This window comes from Bos mutus, chromosome 15 (assembly GCF_027580195.1).
Source record: "Bos mutus isolate GX-2022 chromosome 15, NWIPB_WYAK_1.1, whole genome shotgun sequence".
NCBI classification, from domain to species: domain Eukaryota; kingdom Metazoa; phylum Chordata; class Mammalia; order Artiodactyla; family Bovidae; genus Bos; species Bos mutus.
The window spans coordinates 50,854,643-50,875,471 of NC_091631.1; positions in this window are offsets into that span (position 1 = coordinate 50,854,643).

The following is a 20,829-nucleotide window of genomic DNA, read 5'->3' on the forward strand; positions in this document are numbered from 1 at the left end:
CAGACTCACGTCCATCGTGTCAGTGATGCCATCCAGCCATCTCATCCTCTGTCGTCCCCTTCTCCTCTTGCCCCCAATCCCTCCCAGCATCAGAGTCTTTTCCAATGAGTCAACTCTTCACATGAGGTGGCCAAAGTACTGGAGTTTCAGCTTTAGCATCATTCCTTCCAAAGAAATCCCAGGGCTGATCTCCTTCAGAATGGACTGGTTGGATCTCCTTGCAGTCCAAGGGACTCTCAAGAGTCTTCTCCAACACCACAGTTCAAAAGCATCCATTCTTTGGCGCTCAGCCTTCTTCACAGTCCAGCTCTCACATCCATACATGACCACAGGAAAAACCATAGCCTTGACTAGACGGACCTTTGTTGGCAAAGTAATGTCTCTGCTTTTGAATATGCTATCTAGGTTGGTCATAACTTTCCTTCCAAGGAGTAAGCGTCTTTTAATTTCATGGCTGCAGTCACCATCTGCAGTGATTTTGGAGCCCAGAAAAATTAAGTCTGACACTGTTTCCACTGTTCCCCCATCTATTTCCCATAAAGTGATGGGACCGGATGCCATGATCTTCGTTTTCTGAATGTTGAGCTTTAAGCCAACTTTTCTACTCTCCTCTTTCACTTTCATCAAGAGGCTTTTGAGTTCCTCTTCACTTTCTGCCATAAGGGTGGTGTCATCTGCATATCTGAGGTTATTGATATTTCTCCCAGCAATCTTGATTCCAGCTTGTGTTTCTTCCAGCCCAGCGTTTCTCATTATGTACTCTGCATAAAAGTTAGATAAGCAGGTGACAATATACAGCCTTGACGTACTCCTTTTCCTATTTGGAACCAGTCTGTTGTTCCATGTCCAGTTCGAACTGTTGCTTTCTGACCTGCATACAAATTTCTCAAGAGGCAGGTCAGGTGGTCTGGTATTCCCATCTCTTTCAGGATTTCCCACAGTTTATTGTGATCCACACAGTCAAAGGCTTTGGCATAGTCAATAAAGCAGAAATAGATGTTTCTCTGGAACTGTCTTGCTTTTTCCATGATCCAGAGATGTTGGCAATTTGATCTCTGGTTCCTCTGCCTTTTCTAAAACCAGCTTGAACATCTGGAAGTTCACGGTTCACATATTGCTGAAGCCTGGCTTGGAGAATTTTGAGCATTACTTTACTAGTGTGTGAGAGGAGTGCAATTGTGCGGTAGTTTGAGCATTCTTTGGCATTGCCTTTCTTTGAGATTGGTTATGGTCTTTCTTAATTTTTGAGTATGCATCAATCAAATGGTTATGGTGCTAGGCACTGTGCTAAGAGCTTTAACCAACAGTTCTCTAAGGACTTCCTTGGCAGTCCAGTGGTTAAGACTCTGTACTCCCAATACAGGGGCACAGGATAGATCCCTGGTCAGGAGCTAAGATTCCACATCCTGAGTGGCATGGCCCCAAAGCAAACAAACACAAACAAACAAAAAACAAACTTCTGGAGTAGATATCAGGGTTTCCCTGATGGCTTAGTGGTAAAGAATCTGCTTGCCAATACAGAAGATGTGGGTTCCATCCCTGGGTTGGAAAGAACTCTTGAAGAAAGAATTGGCAACCCATTCTAGTATTCTTGCCTGGGAATTCCCATGGACAGAGGAGCCTGGCCAGCTATAGTCCATGGGGTCGCCAAGGGTCGGATGTGACTTATCAACTAAACAACAACAAGGTAGACATTAGGGTTAGGGTGTGGCCTCAACACAAGCGAAAAATGACCCTCTAAGACAGGTATGGTTTTCATCCTCATTTTATGCTTGAGTAAACTGAGGCTCAGATAGGTTATCTAAGTTGTCACAGATTACAGAGTTGGGGTCCTCAAAAATATTTTGGTGATATTCATTGAATTAGTAAATATTTGATATCTACTTGGTATAGTATGTGCTGGGTGCTAGTAATAGAACAGTCACAAGATAGATAGTCCTCATGGAGGATGAAAGGAAATGTGGACTTAAGCTGATTATTTCAGGAGATTGATGCTGAGAAAGAGGAAATACAGGGGCTGTGGGAGTGATAGAAGGAAGGCCTAATGTAGTCTGGGGGTAGGGAAGGTCTCCCTTCTGAGGGCGGCATCTAAGCTGAAACCTGCTGGAGGCCTGGAGTGAACCAGGAATGGGGGAGGACAAGGAAAGTATTCCAGACAAGAGGGAGCAGCATGTCTGGGGCCTGGGGATGAGGAAGAGAGACCCATTCAAGAAACCGGAAACTCAGAAAGGCAAGTAGCAGAGGTAAGAAATGGAACTGGAAACTTGGCAGGGGCCAGATGGAGAGGGATTTGCAAGCCTTGTTAAAGATTCTTTTTTAAAAAATTTTTAACTGGAGGATGATCGCTTACAATATTGTGTTAGTTTCTGCCGTACAACTAAGTGAATCAGCTATATGTATACATACATCCCCTCCCTCTGGGGCCTCCCTCCCACCTCCCATCCCACCCCTCTAGGTCATCACAGAGTGCCAGGCTGCCCTGTGCTCTACAGCAGCTTCCCACTAGCTATGTATTTTACATACAATAGTGTATATATATCAATGCTACTCTCCCAATTCATCCCAAAAGATTCTTAAGGATTATTTTAAGGGTAATGGGAAGTGATCGAAGAGTTTAAAACAGGAGGATGACAGCATCAAATTCTTTAAAAATTTTTAAATGAAAAAATTAATTGTGGAAGTAATATATGCACGTTACGGACGAAGGAAGAGCACAGAAGAGTACATACAACCGTCTCCTGACTCACCTTGTCTTGGCCCTATTCCTCTCCCTAGAGAAAACCACTTTCAACTTTGTAAACTGTTTTTCTGGTGGTTACCTTCTTATCTCTAAATGTGAGCTGTCATCATTTGGGTTCTCTGGGAAACAAACTGAGATGGAGATTTGTGTGCAGGTGGCTCACAGAGGGAAGCACAGGAACAGCTCTGGTCAGGGAAGGAAGTGGGGTTGGCCAAGGGAGAAGGGGAACTACAATGAGAGTTCAGCCAAACCAAGGGGAGATACCAGGCTAAGATTGTGTTGTAATAGGGAAGAGCCTCAATTCTATAATGAGTTAATCACTAAAGGAATGTTACCTATAAGTTAAATTATACATAATGGCTCATCGCTGGGAACCCTGGCTCCCAGGTAATGAGAGTTAACATGAAATACCTTTGTTCAGCTCATAGGAAACATCCTGACCAGGTTCACCTGTGAATGACTGCAGGAAGGAAGAAATTAACACAATCTCTCCTGACTCTGGCTGGAACCAGAACTTTACACCCTCCCCTTTGGGAAGATGGTTCTTTGGGATGCTAACCTGCCATCTTCTCAGTCTTATGGCTTTTCCAATGAAATAGCTATTCCTTGCCTCCATAACTCCTCTCTCGATTTATTGGTCTGTCATGAGGTGGCTTTCTGGTATCTCTGTGGTGGCTCAGATGGTAAAGAATCTGCCTGCAATGCAGGAGAACCAGGTTCAATCCCTGAGTCGGGAAGTTCCCTTGGAGAAAGAAATGGCAACCCACTCCAGTAGTCTTGCCTGGAGAATTTCATGGACAGAGGAACCTGGCAGCTACAGTCCATGGAGTCGCAAAGAGTTGGACACAACTAAGCAACTAACACACACACACATGAGGTGGCACTAGTGGTAAAGAACCCGCTTGCCAATGTAGGAGACCTAAGAGATGTGGGTTCAATCCCTGGGTCAGGAAGATCCCTTGGAGGAAGGCATGGCAACCCAATCCATATTCTTGCCTGGAGAAGCCCACGGACAGAGAAACCTACAGTCCATAGGGTTGCAGAGAGTTGGAAGTGACTTAGCATGCATGCAATGAGAGGTACAAGCTTGGACTTGTTAACAGGGTGACCCATTAGAGCAGTCCTGAATTGAGGCCATAGGCATATCATCTAGTTTTCAGTATGAATTATTTCCAGAGAGGTGTGAACTCGGGTGTTGCAGCTGCTTCCGCTGAGAACAAGGCCTGTGAGAGGGCTCTGCTGTGAGCTCTCAGAGGACACAATCCCAGCAGATGGGTGAGTAAGTGGTCCTCAAGCGGGAATGTGGGCAGCATCACGCGGCATCCATGCAGGTCACCCCTCGGCCTGCTTATCCACTTGCTGTATAATAACTTCACGCCATTCTTTAATCAATGTTTTCAGGATTCTGGTTGATCTCTTTTTCTGGAGAAGCTTGTGAAAGAAGAGTTAGGTCCCCACTACAGCTGTTCTAGGGGCCCCATCTGATCATCATAATCTCCCTTCTTTGTTACTCATTCTAGACTGCTCCTGGCCTTAGATGTTAATAGCACTTCTGCTAATCTAAGGGAAGACATAGGGGGAGCCTGAGCCCCTTGTTGGCATGGCCTTCTCAGGCTGTGAGCCCTCGGTTTCTACATGTATTCTCCCTGCTCCCTGCAGCCCTGACTCCTCCTGATGGTAAGGAGAAATTTATCCTGCTGGGAGAGTGAATTATTTTTTTGCCTACTGCCAACTGCTACATCCCTTGGGCCATTGGAGAGTCATATGTAGGACAATTTTTTTGTTTTGCTGACCTGTTCTCTGCACGGCAAGATGCCAGCATTTGGTTGGATAAAGGCCTCTAGCATCCCACACAAACAACCACACACATTTCCAAAATACCCTCTAGAGAACAGTACCATCTTAATTGAGAGTCACCATTTAAGAGCTTTCTTCCATCTGTGTTTATAGAACCCAGTCTCCAGTTCCCTCTCAAACTGAACAGAAGGAGGCAACAGTTGACTAGGAAATCAGCAATGTGGTCACATGAATGCTCCAAAATCACTGCAGATGGTGACTTCAGCCATGAAATTAAAAGACACTTACTCCTTGGAAGAAAAGTTATGACCACCTTAGACAGCATATTAAAAAGCAGAGGCATTACTTTGCCAACAAAGGTCTGTCTAGTCAAGGCTAATGTTTTTCCAGTAGTAATGTATGGGTTTGAGAGTTGGACTATAAAGAAAGCTGAGTGCTGAAGAATTGATACTTTTGAACTGTGGTGTTGGAGAAGACTCTTGACAGTCCCTTGGACTGAAAGGAGATCCAACCAGTCCATCCTAAAGGAGATCAGTCCTGAATATTCATTGGAAGGACTGATGCTGAAGCTGAAACTCCAATACTTTGGCCACCTCATGCGAAGAGCTGACTCATTTGAAATGATGCTGGGAAAGATCGAAGGTGGGAGGAGAAGGGGACGACAGAGGATGAGATGGTTGGATGGCATCACCAACTCAATGGTCATGAGTTTGGGTAAACTCTGGGAGTTGGTGATGGACAGGGAGGCCTGGTGTGCTGCAGTCCATGCAGTCGCAAAGAGTCGGGCACGACTGAGCGACTGAACTGAACTGGATACTCGGAATGAAATGTCTCTACTTTTCTGAACTTTGCCCTCACTCAGCCTGCACTACAGCCACTAGACTGGCCTAGGACTCCACTCTGTTTCCTGGGAGTCTCTTAGGTCTGTTCTTCCCTCTGGCTTCCCAAATGGTCTCCATCTCTGTTCTAGCAAATTCGCAGTCCCTAAGCAGTGTTCTCATTTTTTACTTTTGAGGATTAATTTTAAAATTTATGGTAAACATACATAACATAAAATTTACCATCTTAACTTTTTTGGGGGGTTGGGGATGAGGCATGCGTGATCTTAGTTCCCTGACCAGAGATTGAATCCATACCCCTTTCAGTGGAAGCACTGAAATGCAGTCGTAACCTACTGGACTACCAGGGAAGTCCCCATCTTAGCTACTTTGAAGTGAACAGTTCAGTAGTGTTAAGTACATTTGTATTGTACAACCAGTCCCCAAAGTCTTTTCATCTTGCAAAACAGAAACTCTATATTCATTAAACAACAACTCCCCATTTCCTTCTCTCGTCAGCCCATGACAACCACCATTCTGTTGTCTGTCTCTATGAATTTGACTTTCTCATTTAGGTGAAATCACATAGTATTTGATTCTTTGGAACTAGCTTAATTCATTAGCATAATGTCCTCAAGATTTGGACTGAATAATTATTCTATGTATGTACCATGTTTTGTGTATCTATTCATCTGCTGATGGTCTCTTGGCTTGCTTTCACCCTTTTGGCTACTACGAATGATGCTGCTGTTAACATGGGTATTCAAATCTCTCTTCAAGACACTGCTTTCAATTCTTTTGTGTCTGTACCTAGAAGTGGAATCGATGGATCATATGGTAATTATGTATTTAATATTTTTGAAGACCTCATATATTATTTTCCCCAGCAGTTGCACCATTTTATATTCTCTCCAACAGTGCATAAGGTTCCAATTTCTCCACATCTTTATCAGCACTTGCTTTCTCTTCTTTTGATAATAGTCAACCTAATGTCTATTGTAGTGGGAATTCCTAATAACGTACTTTCCCAGCCTTGAGAAATTCCATAGAAGTAGAATCTGGAAAAACAGCATCCATTAAGAAACTATGCTAATGATTATCTTTCATGTTTTTCTTAGAATAATAGCCTTGTTACAAACCTCAAGGCCAGATCCAGAAGGGAGTATGACTGGGATCATGAAAGTATGGACTTTGGAACACCAGGTCAGCGCCAGGCATGAACGCTGCCTACGCACTTGCTGATTGCTCCTGAGACTAGCCCGGAAGGGAACAGCCTAGGGTAAAAACCAAGGAGATCTGGACTATGTCAGTGTAATCCACGACATTAAGGAGTACATGATTAAAACAGCGTATGTCTTGAGAAAGATAAGATTAAAGAAATTCTTGTAGTCTGCATTTAGGAATAAAAGCTGGACTCAGAGTGGGCTCTGCACCTCTGTCCAAGAGAGGCTGCAGGTCCCCTGAATCATTGCACCAGATTTCATGTTCTGTCTTCATTCTTGTCACTTGTTCCCAGACCATTAAGGCAATAGGGTATGAAGTGGTATCTCATTGTAGTTTTGATTTACCTTTCCTTGATAATTAGTGATGTTGAGTATTTTTTCACAGGCTTGTTGGCCATTTTATATCTTCTTGGGAAAAATGTCCATTCAAGTCCTTTGCTCATTTTTAAAAAGCTATTTTATTATAAATTTTATTTATTTATTTTTGGCTGTGCTGGGTCTGTTGCTGTGCAGGCTTTCTCTAGCTGTGGCAAGTGGGGGCTACTCTGTAGTTTTGGTGTTCCGGCTTCTCATTGCTGTGGGTTCTCTTGCTGCAGAGCACCGGCTCTAGGGCATGCAGGCTTCGGTAGCTATGACACATGGGCTCAGCAGTTGTGGGTCCCGGGCTCTAGAGCACAAGTGCAATAGTTGTGGTGCACGGGCTTAGTTGCTCTGTGACATGTGGGATCTTCCCGGACTAGGGATTGAAATTGTGTTCCCTGCATTGCCAGGCAATTCTTAACCAAAGGACCACCAGGGAAGTCTGTTTGCTCATTCTTTAATTGGGTTTTTTAAAAAAGCTATAGTTGTTTATATATTCTAGATGTTAATCCCTTATCAGACATAGGATTTACAAATATTTTCTCCCATTCCATATGCTGCCTTTTTGTGCTATTGTGAAACTGGATGCACAGCTTTAAATTTTGATATAGTCCAATTTATCTGTTTCACTTTTATTGTCTATGCTTTTGAAGTCATGCAGTGGCCCCCTTTCATGGCCAGTCTAGAGAACCCTTCAGGCTGGGGAACAGGAGGAGGAGGATTGGATTAATCTTTTGAGTCTCACTCAGTTATTGCAATGGTGGTCTTTCTGCCTCCATGCTTGATCCCACTAATCCATTCTCTGTAAGACAGTGAGAGTGAAGTTAAAACATACTAAAAAGTGTGATTTTGTCACACTGCTTCCTGAAGTTTGAAACACCCATCATTCTCAGGATAATTATAAAGCCCTGGGATGGTGGTGAGAGTGGGAAAGGAATTTTGTCCCTGATTCTCTTTCCAGCTTTATCTAGCCCTCTATTTCTTTCTCCTTTTTCATGCTTTTGCTGTACTAAATTATTAATAGATGCCTAACCACTTCATGATTTTTATTTTTCTTACTTCCAAGCCACTATGTACTCTTGGGTTTTCTGCCTAGGAAATTCACCCTCATCTAGGTCAGCTCATACTCAGGCTTCAGATTTCAACAAGATGCATCAGCCTCTGGGAAGTGTGCCCTGAACCCCAAACAAAAAATTAGGTTAGGCAATACTCCTCAACACAGCACTCATTATAATTGCCATTTACTTTTCTTCTCTCTTCTAGACCACTGTAAAATACTGTGTCCTGTAAAATAGTGTTTCCCTGTCCAACACTTTGTTGAAGGAATAGGTAGGCAGCTGGTGTAACAAAGGTCTTAGTGTTACTGAATCAAACTTGTGTCTGCTCGCCCATGCTGAGTGAAGCCAGCCTATTGACACTGAGTTGTAGTGAAGTACAGTACACTGTTTATTGTACAGGGTCAAGCAAGAAGTCAGGCAGCTAATGCTTAAAAGACCTGAACTCCCTGATGGCTTTCAGGGAAAGGTTTTAAAAGACAAGGTGAGGGAGGGAGATTGTCGGGTATGTGATCAGGTTGTAGATATTCTTCTGTTTTGCTGGTGGTGAGGTTACTAGGAGTCAACATCATCAACCTTCTGGTTTCAACCAGTCTGGGGTCTATGTGCTGTGGTTAACATACGGTTAACTCTTTCCACCTGGTGGGGGTTTCAGTATCTGCAAAACAGCTCAAAGGATACGGTACAGAATATTATCTATAGCCCTTGAAGAGGAGCTAAAGGTCCTTGACTTTGTTTAATGGCTAAACTATCATTGTTTTGCTTGACTGTTTTCCTTTATTTCTGAATACTCTGACTTCTCTGATTGAACCCCAGTCCTCTGCATTAGAATTACCAAGTCTTAGCACTGGACCACCAGTGAAGTCCCAAGCTCCATATTTTTAAAAAATGTCTTGATTGATTTATTTTGGCTGTGCTGGGTTGTCATTGCTTCATGCAGGCTTTCTCTAGTTGTGGTGAGTGGGGGCTACTCTCTAGTTGCGGTGCTCAGGCTTCTCAGTGTGGTGGCTTCTCTTATTGCAAAGTACAGGTTCTAGGGCCCATAGGCTCCGTAGTTGTGGTGCATGGGCTTAGTTGCCCTGCGTCAGTGTGAGATCTTCCCAGACAAGGGACTGAACTGGTTTCCCTTGGATTGAAAGGCAGATTCTTAACCACTGGACCACCAGAGAAGCCCAAGCTCCGTGTTTTTAATAGTCTGACCTTTCCCCACTTTTTTGACATGTTACCTGTATTATATTCCAAAGTTTCATATGTGTAAAGGTCTAACTAATGGCCTATGATTGTTTCACCGGTTAATTTTTCCATCCCCACATGAATACCACATCATCTTTATTGTTTTCTCTCTTTTTAAAAATTGAGGTAGAGTTGACTAACAATATTGCATAAACTTTAGGTGTGCAACATAGTGATTCACAATTTTTAAAGGTTATACTCCATTCACAGTTATTATAAAATACTGGCTGCATGCCCTACGTCCTGCGGTATATCCTTGTGGCTTACGTACTTTACACGTAGTAGTTTGTACTTCTTTATCCCCTATCCATTTCATGCCTCTCTACCCTTCCCCTTCCTCCCTAGTAGCCGCTAGTTTGTTTTTTATATCTGTGAGCCTGTTCCTTGTTTGTTATATTCACTAGTTTGTTTTAGTTTTTAGATTCCACATATAAGTGATAACATACATTATTCGTCTTTCTCTGACTTTTTTCACTGAGGATAATACCCTCCATGTCCATCCATGTTGTTGCAAATGGCAAAATTTCATCCTTTTTTATGTCTGAGTAGTATTCCATTCGGAGAAGGCAATGGCACCCCACTCCAGTACTCTTGCCTGGAAAATCCCATGGACGAGGAGCCTGGTAGGCTGCAGTCTATGGGGTCGCTCAGAGTCGGACACGACTGAGTGACTTCCCTTTCACTTTTCACTTTCATGCATTGGAGAAGGAAATGGCAACCCACTCCAGTGTTCTTGCCTGGAGAATCCCAGGGACGGGGGAGCCTGGTGGGCTGCTGTCTATGGGGTCGCACAGAGTCGGACACGACTGCAGTGACTTAGCATAGTATTCCATTGTGTACATATGTTACGTCTCTTTTATCCATTCATCCATTGATGGACGCTTAAGTTGCTTCCTTATCTTGGCTATTGTAAATAATGCTGCTATGAACACTGGGTGTATGTATCTTTTCAAATTAATGTTTTAATTTTCTTTAATATATACCCAGGAGTAGAATTTCTGGATTATATTGTAGTTTTATTTTTAGTTTTTTGAGGAACCTCCATACGTTTCCCCACAGTGGCTGCACCAATATATATTCCCACCAACGGTGTAAAAGAGTTCTTTTTTCTCCACATCCTCTCCAACATTTGTCACCTGTGGTCTTTCTGATGATAGCCATCCTAACGGATGTGAGGTGATATCTCATTGTGGTTTTGACATTTCTCCAACCACATTATCTTACTTTTTATAACTTTATTATAAATCCTGGCATCTGATAGAGTAAGCTCTAAGCTCTGTTCTTTTCATAAGTGTCTTGTTTGGGGCCTTTTACTTTTTCATATAAATTTGGAGTCATTAATAGTTTCATGAAAAATCCGTCCAGAATTTTGTTAGAAAATGAAATAGATTTGTAGATCAATTTGGGGAGAATTGGTATTTTTATAATATTAAGTCTTTGAATACATGAACATGGTATAGCTTTCCATTTATTTATTTTGAAATGTCTCTTGGTGGTGGTGGTTTAGTTGCTAAGGCACGTCCAACACTTACAACCCCATAGACTGTAGCCCACCAGTCTCACTTGTCCATGGGATTTCCCAGGCAAGAATACTGAAGTGGATGAGTGAATACATTTCCTTCTCTAGGGATTCTTCCCAACCTAGGGATCAAACCCATGTCTCCTGTGTTCCAGGCATATTCTTTACTGCTGAGCCACCAGGGAAGCCCCAAAATGCCTCTTAAGAATGTTTTATAATTTCCTCTATCTAGGTTATATTTTTTGGGGAGTTAGCTTTTTATTGAATATACTCTGAGACTATGGTAAGTGGTATCTTTTTTAAAATTGAAGTGTAGTTGATTTAAAATAATAGTTTCAGGTGTATAATATAGTATTCAATTCAATATTTTTAGAGATTATAAAGTCTTTTTTAAGCTGTTTTTTGTTAATTGTTGGGGTATAGAAGTGTTTCCTAATAGTATGTATATTAATCTTATATCTATTTCATTGCTAAATTCTGTTATTCCTAATCATTCGTTAATATTTTGTTTTGGTATTATGGAAAATTGTGTCATCTTCAAACAATTACAGCTTAGTTCTTTTTTTTTTGCTCTGTAAGCTTCTAATTTGTTTTCCTTGTTGTACTGTGCTGGGTAGGGTCTCTGATACAACATGAAATAAAAATAGGGACACTGGGCATTCTTCTCAGGTCTTAATTTGGAAATGAATCTGCTGTTAGGATAATATTTGCTGAAGGATTTTAGTAGTTACTGTTTATCAGGTTAAGGAATTCCTATCTTGTTCCAATTTACGAAGAGTTTTTATCCTGCACAGGCATGGGATTTTATTTATGCTTTTTCTGCTTCTATTGAGCTGCTCATGTGGTTTTTCTCTTAACCTGTTTATATGGTGAATTACATTCGTAGATTTTCTAACATTAAGCCATTGTTATATAACTCATGTTGGGCTGTACCCCACAGGCTGACAAACCTTGTAGTTGCCTGGCCTTGAGACCAAAGAAAGCCTGGAGACAGTGACAGAGACATCAGGGGTGTATTGGACAGGGGAGCTTGCGAAAACAGACGTGGGGCCACATCCCACCTTGTGCAGCAAGTGGTGAGAACACAGCAGTTTTTACTCCTGCAGGGGTGAGCGGAGTAGTGGGAGAAGGAGGCCACCATTTATAGGGAAACTGACACTAGGTGGGCTCAGTTACCAGGGACTAGTTAAGCCCTATAATTAAGAGGATTGGATAGTCATGACAGTGAAGCAGGGACTGGTCGAACAGATGTACAGAGAGCAAGAGAATAGCCATCTTGAATGGTCTGCCCATATGACTAGATAAATTCTATTTTGTAGTGGTTCCTTCCTTCCTCCTTCCCTCCCTCTTTCTCCCTCTTCTTCTTTTTTAAAACTTGGTTCGATTCAATTTGCTAATATTTTGTTTGGGATTTTTCCTCTATTTTCATTAGTGAATTAGGCTTGAAATTTCTTTGTTATAGTGTCTTTGATTTTTGTATGGGGGTTATGCTGGCCTCAATGAATGACTTAAGTAGTATTTTATTTCTTCCAATACTCTGGAAGAAATTTAATTTTGGGGGTGGCATGATAAGTGATTGGCCACCCATTTACTGGTTTTTCAGCTTCTGAACTTTTGTTCCACTTCCTATCTGCTGTTATCTTCATATTCTCCTTGTTTTTTGTGGGTATATACCATTTTAGCAGGGTTTCAGAAGTTAAAGGGGATAAGTACCACATGTGTGTTAACTTTGTCATGTTTAACCCCATTTATTTGTAAAATTGAACTAATTGAGAGTTGATGGTATAAAAAGTAGATTCAGATCTGAGCTTGCATATTTAACTTCAAATTATTCATTTTAATGGAAGGACTGAGAAGCCTATATAACATAAAACAGTACGTAATTCAAAACAATTTACCAATCCAGTAGTAATAAGTACCCTTAATGCCTAGGTTCAGTTCACTTCAGTTTAGTCACTCAGTTGTGTCCGACTCTTTGCAACCCCATGAATTGCAGCATGCCAGGCCTCCCTGTCCATACCAACTCCCAGAGTTTACCCAAACTCATGTCCATCGAGTTGATGATGTCATCCAGCTGTCTCATCCTCTGTCGTCTCCTTCTCCTCCTGCCCTCAATCCCTCCCAGCATCAAGGTCTTTTCCAATGAGTCAACTCTTTGCATGAGGTGGCCAAAGTATTGGAATTTCAGCTTCAGCATCAGTCCTTCCAATGAACACCCAGGACTGATCACCTTTAGGATGGACTGATTGGATCTCCTTGCAGTCCAAGGGACTCTAAAGAGTCTTTTCCAACACCACAGTTCAAAAGCATCAATTCTTCAGTGCTCAGCTTTCTTCACAGTCCAACTCTCACATCCATACATGACTACTGGAAAAACCATAGCCTTGACTAGATGGACCTTTGTTGGCAAAGTAATGTCTCTGCTTTTGAATATGCTATCTAGGTTCGTCATAACTTTCCTTCCAAGGAGTAAGTGTCTTTTAATTTCTTGGCTGCAATCACCATCTGCAGTGATTTTGGAGCCCCCCAAAATAAAATCTGTCACTCTTTCCACTGTTTCCCCATCTATTTTCCATGAAGTGATGGGTCCAGATGCCATGATCTTCGTTTTCTGAATGTTGAGCTTTAAGCCAACTTTTTCACTCTCCTCTTTCACTTTCATCAAGAGGCTCTTTAGTTCCTCTTCACTTTCTGCCATAAGGGTGGTGTCATCTGCATACCTGAGGTGATTGATATTTGTCCCAGCAATCTTGATTCCAGCTTGTACTTCCTCCAGCCCAGCGTTTCTCATGATGTACTCTGCATATAAGTTAAATAAGCAGGGTGACAATATACAGCCTTGACGTACTCCTTTTCTTTTTGGAACCAGTCCATTGTTCCATGTCCAGGTCTTACTGTTGCTTCCTGACCTGCATATAGGTTTCTCAAGAGGCAGGTCAGGTGACCTGGTATTCCCATCTTTTTCAGAATTTTCCACAGTTTATTGTGATCCACATAGTCAAAGGCTTTGGCATAGTCAATAAAGCAGAAATAGATGTTTTTCTGGAACTCTCTTGCTTTTTCGATGATCCAGCGGATGTTGGCAATTTGATCTCTGGTTCCTCTGCCTTTCTAAAACCAGCTTGAACATCTGGAACTTCAAGGTTCACAGATTGCTGAAGCCTGGCTTGGAGAATTTTGAGCATTACTTTACTAGTGTATAGGCCTAAAAAATGATTTCCCACTAGAAGTAATCAAGGATACTTGAAGATTTGTGGATGATTTCAGATTTGGGCAAGAAATAGACAAGATGAGGCTGGAACATCTTGTCATATGTGTCAAAAAGCCTGTCATGTAAGAAATTTCCCTAATGTTATCGTGGCCTCCTGATATGTGCATGCTCTGTCTCTCAGTTGTGTCTGACTCTGCAACTCCGTGGACTGTAGCTGGCCAGGCTCCTCTGTCCATGGGCTTCTCCAGGCAAGAATACTGGAGTGGGTTACCATTTCCTCCTCCAGGAGATCTTGTGGACCCAGGGATTGAACCTGCATCTCCTGTGTCTCCTGCATTGGCAGGCAGATTCTTTACCATAAGCGCCACCTAGGAAGTCCTAATATACTATATACAAACAATCCCAGAGATCACAGAGCAGAATGGCTTACAGATAAAATGAATACCCTTGATTCATTTGGTGTATTAAATCAATTAAAAACATTTCATGGAAAAGAATCTAAAAAAGAGTAGACATACATACATGTATAACTGATTCACTTTGCTGTACAGTAGAAACTAATACTTTTTTTTTTTTAGATTTGAGAGAACAATTTCTTGTTATAATGAATCAGAAACAAAAGATTCTACTGAAACTGAAAAGTTGACAGACTATGGTTGAACTTAAACCTTCAGGTGGAATAAGAAGAGGGTCAACAAGTCAATGAATGGAGAAGCCCAAGGTTAGTCTGGGGTAAACAAAAGGAAAATAGCACTTCAGCAAGGTTATCTTCTGACCCCTCCCGCCAGGTATCTGTCATCAATTTTCAGCCCTTTTCCTTCTGAGGCATCTGCCAAACAAAAAGGCTTTCTCCTCTTTTGTAGGATGTTCAGCAACCCAAAAACATCCCTTAGAGCATGATGCAAAACCAAGAAGAAAAGTTTATAAATCTCATTCCAGGGTAGAAAGTGCACATATCCAACCCAGCACAATGGTTGTGTGGTGCAAATGTACACGGTAATAACTTGAATCAAATCAGAGCTGCTACCATGTGTAACATGTTAGGTGGCCCGGTAGCTACATCAGTGTTCCCAATTTACTAAAGCATCAATGTGTCAGAAGGCATTTATGAGCTCCAGATTTTCCGAACACTTTAAAGATGCTATTAAAAATGATGTAAAACAGAATTCTATCTCAGAAACCTAGATATTAAGGTGGAACACTGGCGGACTCTTTCTGGGTGCCCGCCCACTGCCTGGAGGAAAGGAACATTCTTATCTCCAAAGATCCAGAAAGTTTCCCCCAGTGTAGTATACAATGACCTTATACTCCTCAAAATATTATTCCCCCACAATGGCCCACTCTTTCCTTTAGTATTAAAAACTTTATTATTTAGCTGCCTCGAGTCTTAGTCGTGGCATGAGAGATCTTTCTCTGAGCCATGTGAATGCTCTAATTGTGGGGTGCAGAGATCTTTCACTGAGCCATGTGAACGCTCTAATTGTGGGGTGCAGAGATCTTTCACTGAGCCATGTGAATGCTCTAATTGTGGGGTGCAGAGATCTTTCACTGAGCCATGTGAACGCTCTAATTGTGGGGTGCAGAGATCTTTCACTGAGCCATGTGAACGCTCTAATTGTGGGGCGCAGGCGTAGTTGCTCTGTAGCATATGGGAGCTTAGATTTCCAATCAGAGATTGAACCCATGTCCCTTGCACTACAAGGTGGTTTCCTAACCACTGAACCAGTAGCGAAGTCCCCACAGTGGACCACTCTTCATCAAACTCAGCAAAAAATACTCAGGTCTATTTCTTTGAGTCTTCATTTCCTTATGAAATCTCCCATGTAGTGCAAAAGTTGCATTAAATCAATATGTAGGTTTTCCTCCTATGAATCTTTTTTAGTTTAATTTTCAGACCTAGCCAGGGAACCTAAGAGCATCAAGGAAGACTTTTCATTGTTGTTGTTCAGTCGCTCAGTCCTGTCTGACTCTGCGACCCCATGGACTGCAGCATGCCAATCTTCCCTGTCCTTTATCATCTCCCAGAGTTTGCTCAAATTCATGTCCATTGAATTGATGATGCCACTCAACCATCTTGTTCTCTGTTGTCCCCTTCTCCTCCTGCCTTCAATCTTTCCCAGCATCAGGGTCTTTTCCAATGAGTCAGTTCTTCGCATCAGGTGGCCAAAGTATTGGAGTTTCAGCTTCAGCATCAGTCCTTCCCATGAATATTCAAGGTTGATTTCTTTCAGGATTGACTGGATTGATCTCCTAGCTGTCCAAGTGACTCTAAAGAGGCTTTTCCAGCACCACAGTTTGAAGGTGTCAATTCTTTGGTGCTCAGCCTTTTTTATTGTCCAGCTCTCACATTCCCATATGACCACTAGAAAAACCATAGCTTTGACTATACAGACCTTTGTTGGCAAAGTAATGTCTCTGCTTTTTAATACACTAAATTTGTTCGTTTCCAAGGCAAACCATTCAATATCACAGTAATCCAAGTCTATGCCCCAACCAATAATGCTGAAGAAGCTGAAGTTGAATGGTTCTATGAAGACCTACAAGACCTTCTAGAACTAACACCCAAAAAAGATGTCATTTTCATTATAGGGGACTGGAATGCAAAAGTAGGAAGTCAAGAAACACCTGGAGTAACAGGCAAATTTGGCCTTGGAGTACAGAATGAAGCAGGGCAAAAGCTAATAGAGTTTTGCCAAGAGAACGCACTGGTCATAGCAAACACTCTCTTCCAGCAACACAAGAGAAGACTCTAAACATGGACATCACCAGATGGTCAATACGGAAATCAGATTGATTATATTCTTTGCAGCCAAAGATGGACTGTTTATACAGTCAGCAAAAACAAGACTGGGAGCTGACTGTGGCTCAGATCATGAACTCCTTATTGCCAAATTCAGACTTAAATTGAAGAAAGTATGGAAAAACCTGGCTCAGATGGTAAAGCATCTGTCTACAATATGGGAGACCTGGGTTCGATCCCTGGGTCGGGAAGATCCGCTGGAGAAGGAAATGGCAATCCACTCCAGTACTATTGCCTGGAAAATCCCATGGACAGAGGAGCCTGGTAGGCTACAGTCCATGGGGTCGCAAAGAGTTGGACATGACTGAGCGACTTCACTTATACTTACTTATGGAAAAATCACTAGACCATTCAGGTATGACCTAAATCAAATCCCTTACGACTATACAGTGAAAGTGACAAATAGATTCAAGGGATTAGATCTGATAGAGTGCCTGAAGAACTATGGATGGAGGTTTATGACATTGTACAGGAGGCAGGGATCAAGATCATCGTCAAGAAAAAGAAATGCAAAAAGGCAAAATGGTTGTCTGAGGAGGCCTTACAAACAGCTATGAAAAGAGAAGTGAAAGGCAAAGGAAAAAAGGAAAGATATACCCATTTGAATGCAGAGTTCCAAAGAACAAGGAGAGATAAGAAAGCCTTCCTTAGTGATCAATGGAAAGAAATACAGGAAAACAATAGAATGGGAAAGACTAGAGATCTCTTCAAGATAATTAGAGATACCAAGGGAATGTTTCAGCAAAGATGGGCACAATAAAGACAGAAATTGTAGGGACCTAACAGAAGCAGAAGATGTTAAGAAGAGGTGGCAAGAATACACAGAAGAACTGTACAAAAAAGATCTTCATGACCCAGATAATCACGATGGTGTGATCACTCACCTAGAGCCAGACATCCTGGAATGGGAAGTCAAGTGGGCCTTAGGAAGCATCACTATGAACAAAGCTAGTGGAGGTGATGGAATTCCAGTTGAGCCATTTCAAATCCTGAAAGATGATGCTGTGAAAGTGCTGCACTCAGTATGCCAGCAAATCTGGAAAACTCAGCAGTGGCCACAGGACTGGAAAAGGTCAGTTTTCATTCCAATCCCAAAGAAAGGCAATGCCAAAGAATGCTCAAACTACTGCACAACTGCACTCATCTCACACGCTAGCAAAGCAACGCTCAAAATTCTCCAAGCCAGGCTTCAACAGTATGTGAACTGTGAATTTTCCGATGTTCAAACTGGATTTATAAAAGGCAGAGGAACCAGAGGTCAAACTGCCAACATCCGTTGGATCATCAAAAAAACAAGAGAGTTCTAGAAAAACATCTACTTCTGCTTTATTGACTATGCCAAAGCCTTTGACTATGTGGATCACAACAAACTGTGGAAAATTCTTCCAGAGATGGGAATACCAGACCACCCGACCTGCTCCTGAGAAATCTGTATGTAGGTCAAGAAGCAACAGTTAGAACCTGACATAGAACAATGGACTGGTTCCAAATCAGGAGTACGTCAAGGCTGTATATTGTCACCCTGCTTATTTAACTTATATGCAGAGTACATCATGAGAAACGCTGGGCTGGAGGAAGCACAAGCTGGAATCAGGATTGCCGGGAGAAATATCAATCACCTCAGATATGCAGATGACACCACCCTTATGGCAGAAAGTGAAGAGGAACTAAAGAGCCTCTTGATGAAAGTGAAAGAGGAGAGTGAAAAAGTTGGCTTAAAGCTCAACATTCAGAAAACGAAGATCATGGCATCTGGACCCATCACTTCATGGAAAATAGATGGGGAAACAGTGGAAAGAGTGACAGATTTTATTTTTGGGGGCTCCAAAATCACTGCAGATGGTGATTGCAGCCATGAAATTAAAAGACACTTGCTCCTTGGAAGAAAAGTTATGACCAACCTAGACAGATTATTAAAAAGCAGAGACATTACTTTGCCAACAAAGGTCCATCTAGTCAAGGCTATGGTTTTTCCAGTAGTCATGTATGGATGTGAGAGTTGGACTGTGAAGAAAGCTGAGCACTGAAGAATTGATGCTTTTGAAATGTGTTGGAGAAGACTCTTTAGAGTCCCTTGGACTGCAAGGAGATCCAACCAGTCCATCCTAAAGGAGATGAGTCCTGGGTGTTCATTGGAAGGACTGATGCTGAAGCTGAAACTCCAGTACTTTGGCCACCTGATGTGAAGAACTGACTCATTTGAAAAGACCCTGATGCTGGGAAAGGTTGAAGGCAGGAGGAGAAGGGGATGACAGAGGATGAGATGGTTGGATGGCATCACCAACTCAATGGACATGAGTTTGAGTAAACTCCAGGAGTTGGTGATGGCCAGGGAGGCCTGGTGTGCTGCAGTCCATGGGGTTGCAAAGAGTCGGACACAACTGAGCGACTGGACTGAATTGAGGTTTGTCGCAGTTTTTCTTCCAAAGAGTAAGCATCTTTTAATTTCATGGCTGCAGTCACCATCAACAGTGATTCTGGAGCCCAAGAAAATAAAGTCCATCACTGTTTCCATTGTTTCCCCATCTATTTGCCATGAAGTGATGGGACCAGATGCCATGATCTTAGTTTTATGAATGTTGAGTTGTAAGTCAGCTTTTTCACTCTCTTCTTTCATTTTCATCAAGAGGCTCTTTAATTCCTCTTCACTTTCTGTCATTAGAGTGGTATCATCTGCATATCTGAGGTTATTGATATTTCTCCCTGCAATCCTGAGTCCAGCTTGTGCTTCAAGGAAGACTTTTCCCTCTCCTATGTTCCTTTGGAGGATTCCCAGGTGGCAGCAGTGCTAAAGAACCCGGCTGTCAATGCAAGAGACATAAGAGATGGGTTCTATCCCTGGGTTGGGAAGATCCCCTGGAGAAGGGCATGACGACCCAGTCCAGGATTCTTGCCTGGAATCCCATGGACTGAGGAGCCTGGAGAGTTGCAGTCCATAAGGTCGCAAAGAGTTGGACATGACTGAAGCAACTTCACACACACACACACACACACACACACACACACACACGTGCACACTCACACGCAGACACACACTCTGTTGCAGGAACATAAGGGCAAGAATTCCAGGCTGCAGCTGTAGTGTGCCAGTTACCATAATAGGCAGCTATGGGTTCTACCTGCATATCTTTTCACTCTCCTCTTTCACCCTCATCAAGAGGTTCTTTCGTTCCGCTTCACTTTCTGCCATTGGAGTGGTATCATCTGCATTTCTGAGGTTGTTGATGTTTGTATGTGCATGCTAAGTCACTTGGGTCATTTCTGACTCTTTGTGATCCTATGGACTGTAGCCCGCCAGTCTCCTCTGTCCATGGGATTCTCCAGACAAGAATACCAGAGTGGGTTGCTGTGCCTGCCTCCAGGGGATCTTCCTGACCCAGGGATCAAACCCCTGTCTCTTATGTCTCCTGCACTGGCTGGCAGGTTCTTTATCACTAGTGCCACCTGGGAATGATGTTTGCAATGCACCGAATACGTTTAACGCCATGAGTTTATAATGACCTACAAACAAACGAACACATACACAAAAAATCTCGAAGTGGTAACCATTGGATGATACTAGTGAACTAGCTGGGTAACCATTTTGTAGATGAGGGAAATTCTCTTCCTAGAAGTAGCCAGGCTAGTAAATGAAGCAGGAATGATAGAATTAGAACTCATTGTTTTGTAACACCTAATGAAGGAGTAGTTCTAGACACTGAGTATCAAAGACTGCTAACATCACCAAAAAAAGACAGGAAGAACACCATATCACCTATGAGGTAGAATCAACTCTGAATCTGACTGAGGCTTGGTCAAGTCTACTTGACCAAGTAGACTCTTGACTAAGCATGACTCTTAGGTGTAGTCAGCATCAGCTGACAACCTGTTAGAAATGTAAAATTTCAGGACTTGCCTCAGACCAGAAACAGAAACTCTCAAGGTGAGGTCCAGCAAGCTGTTTTGACAAACCATTCAGAAGACACTCTGATGCCCACTAAAGACTGAGAATCATTGCTCTAAATCCGATAGCAATTTATAGGAAATACAGAGGAATATATTATATAACATCCTAGCAACGCAAGCCAAAAATT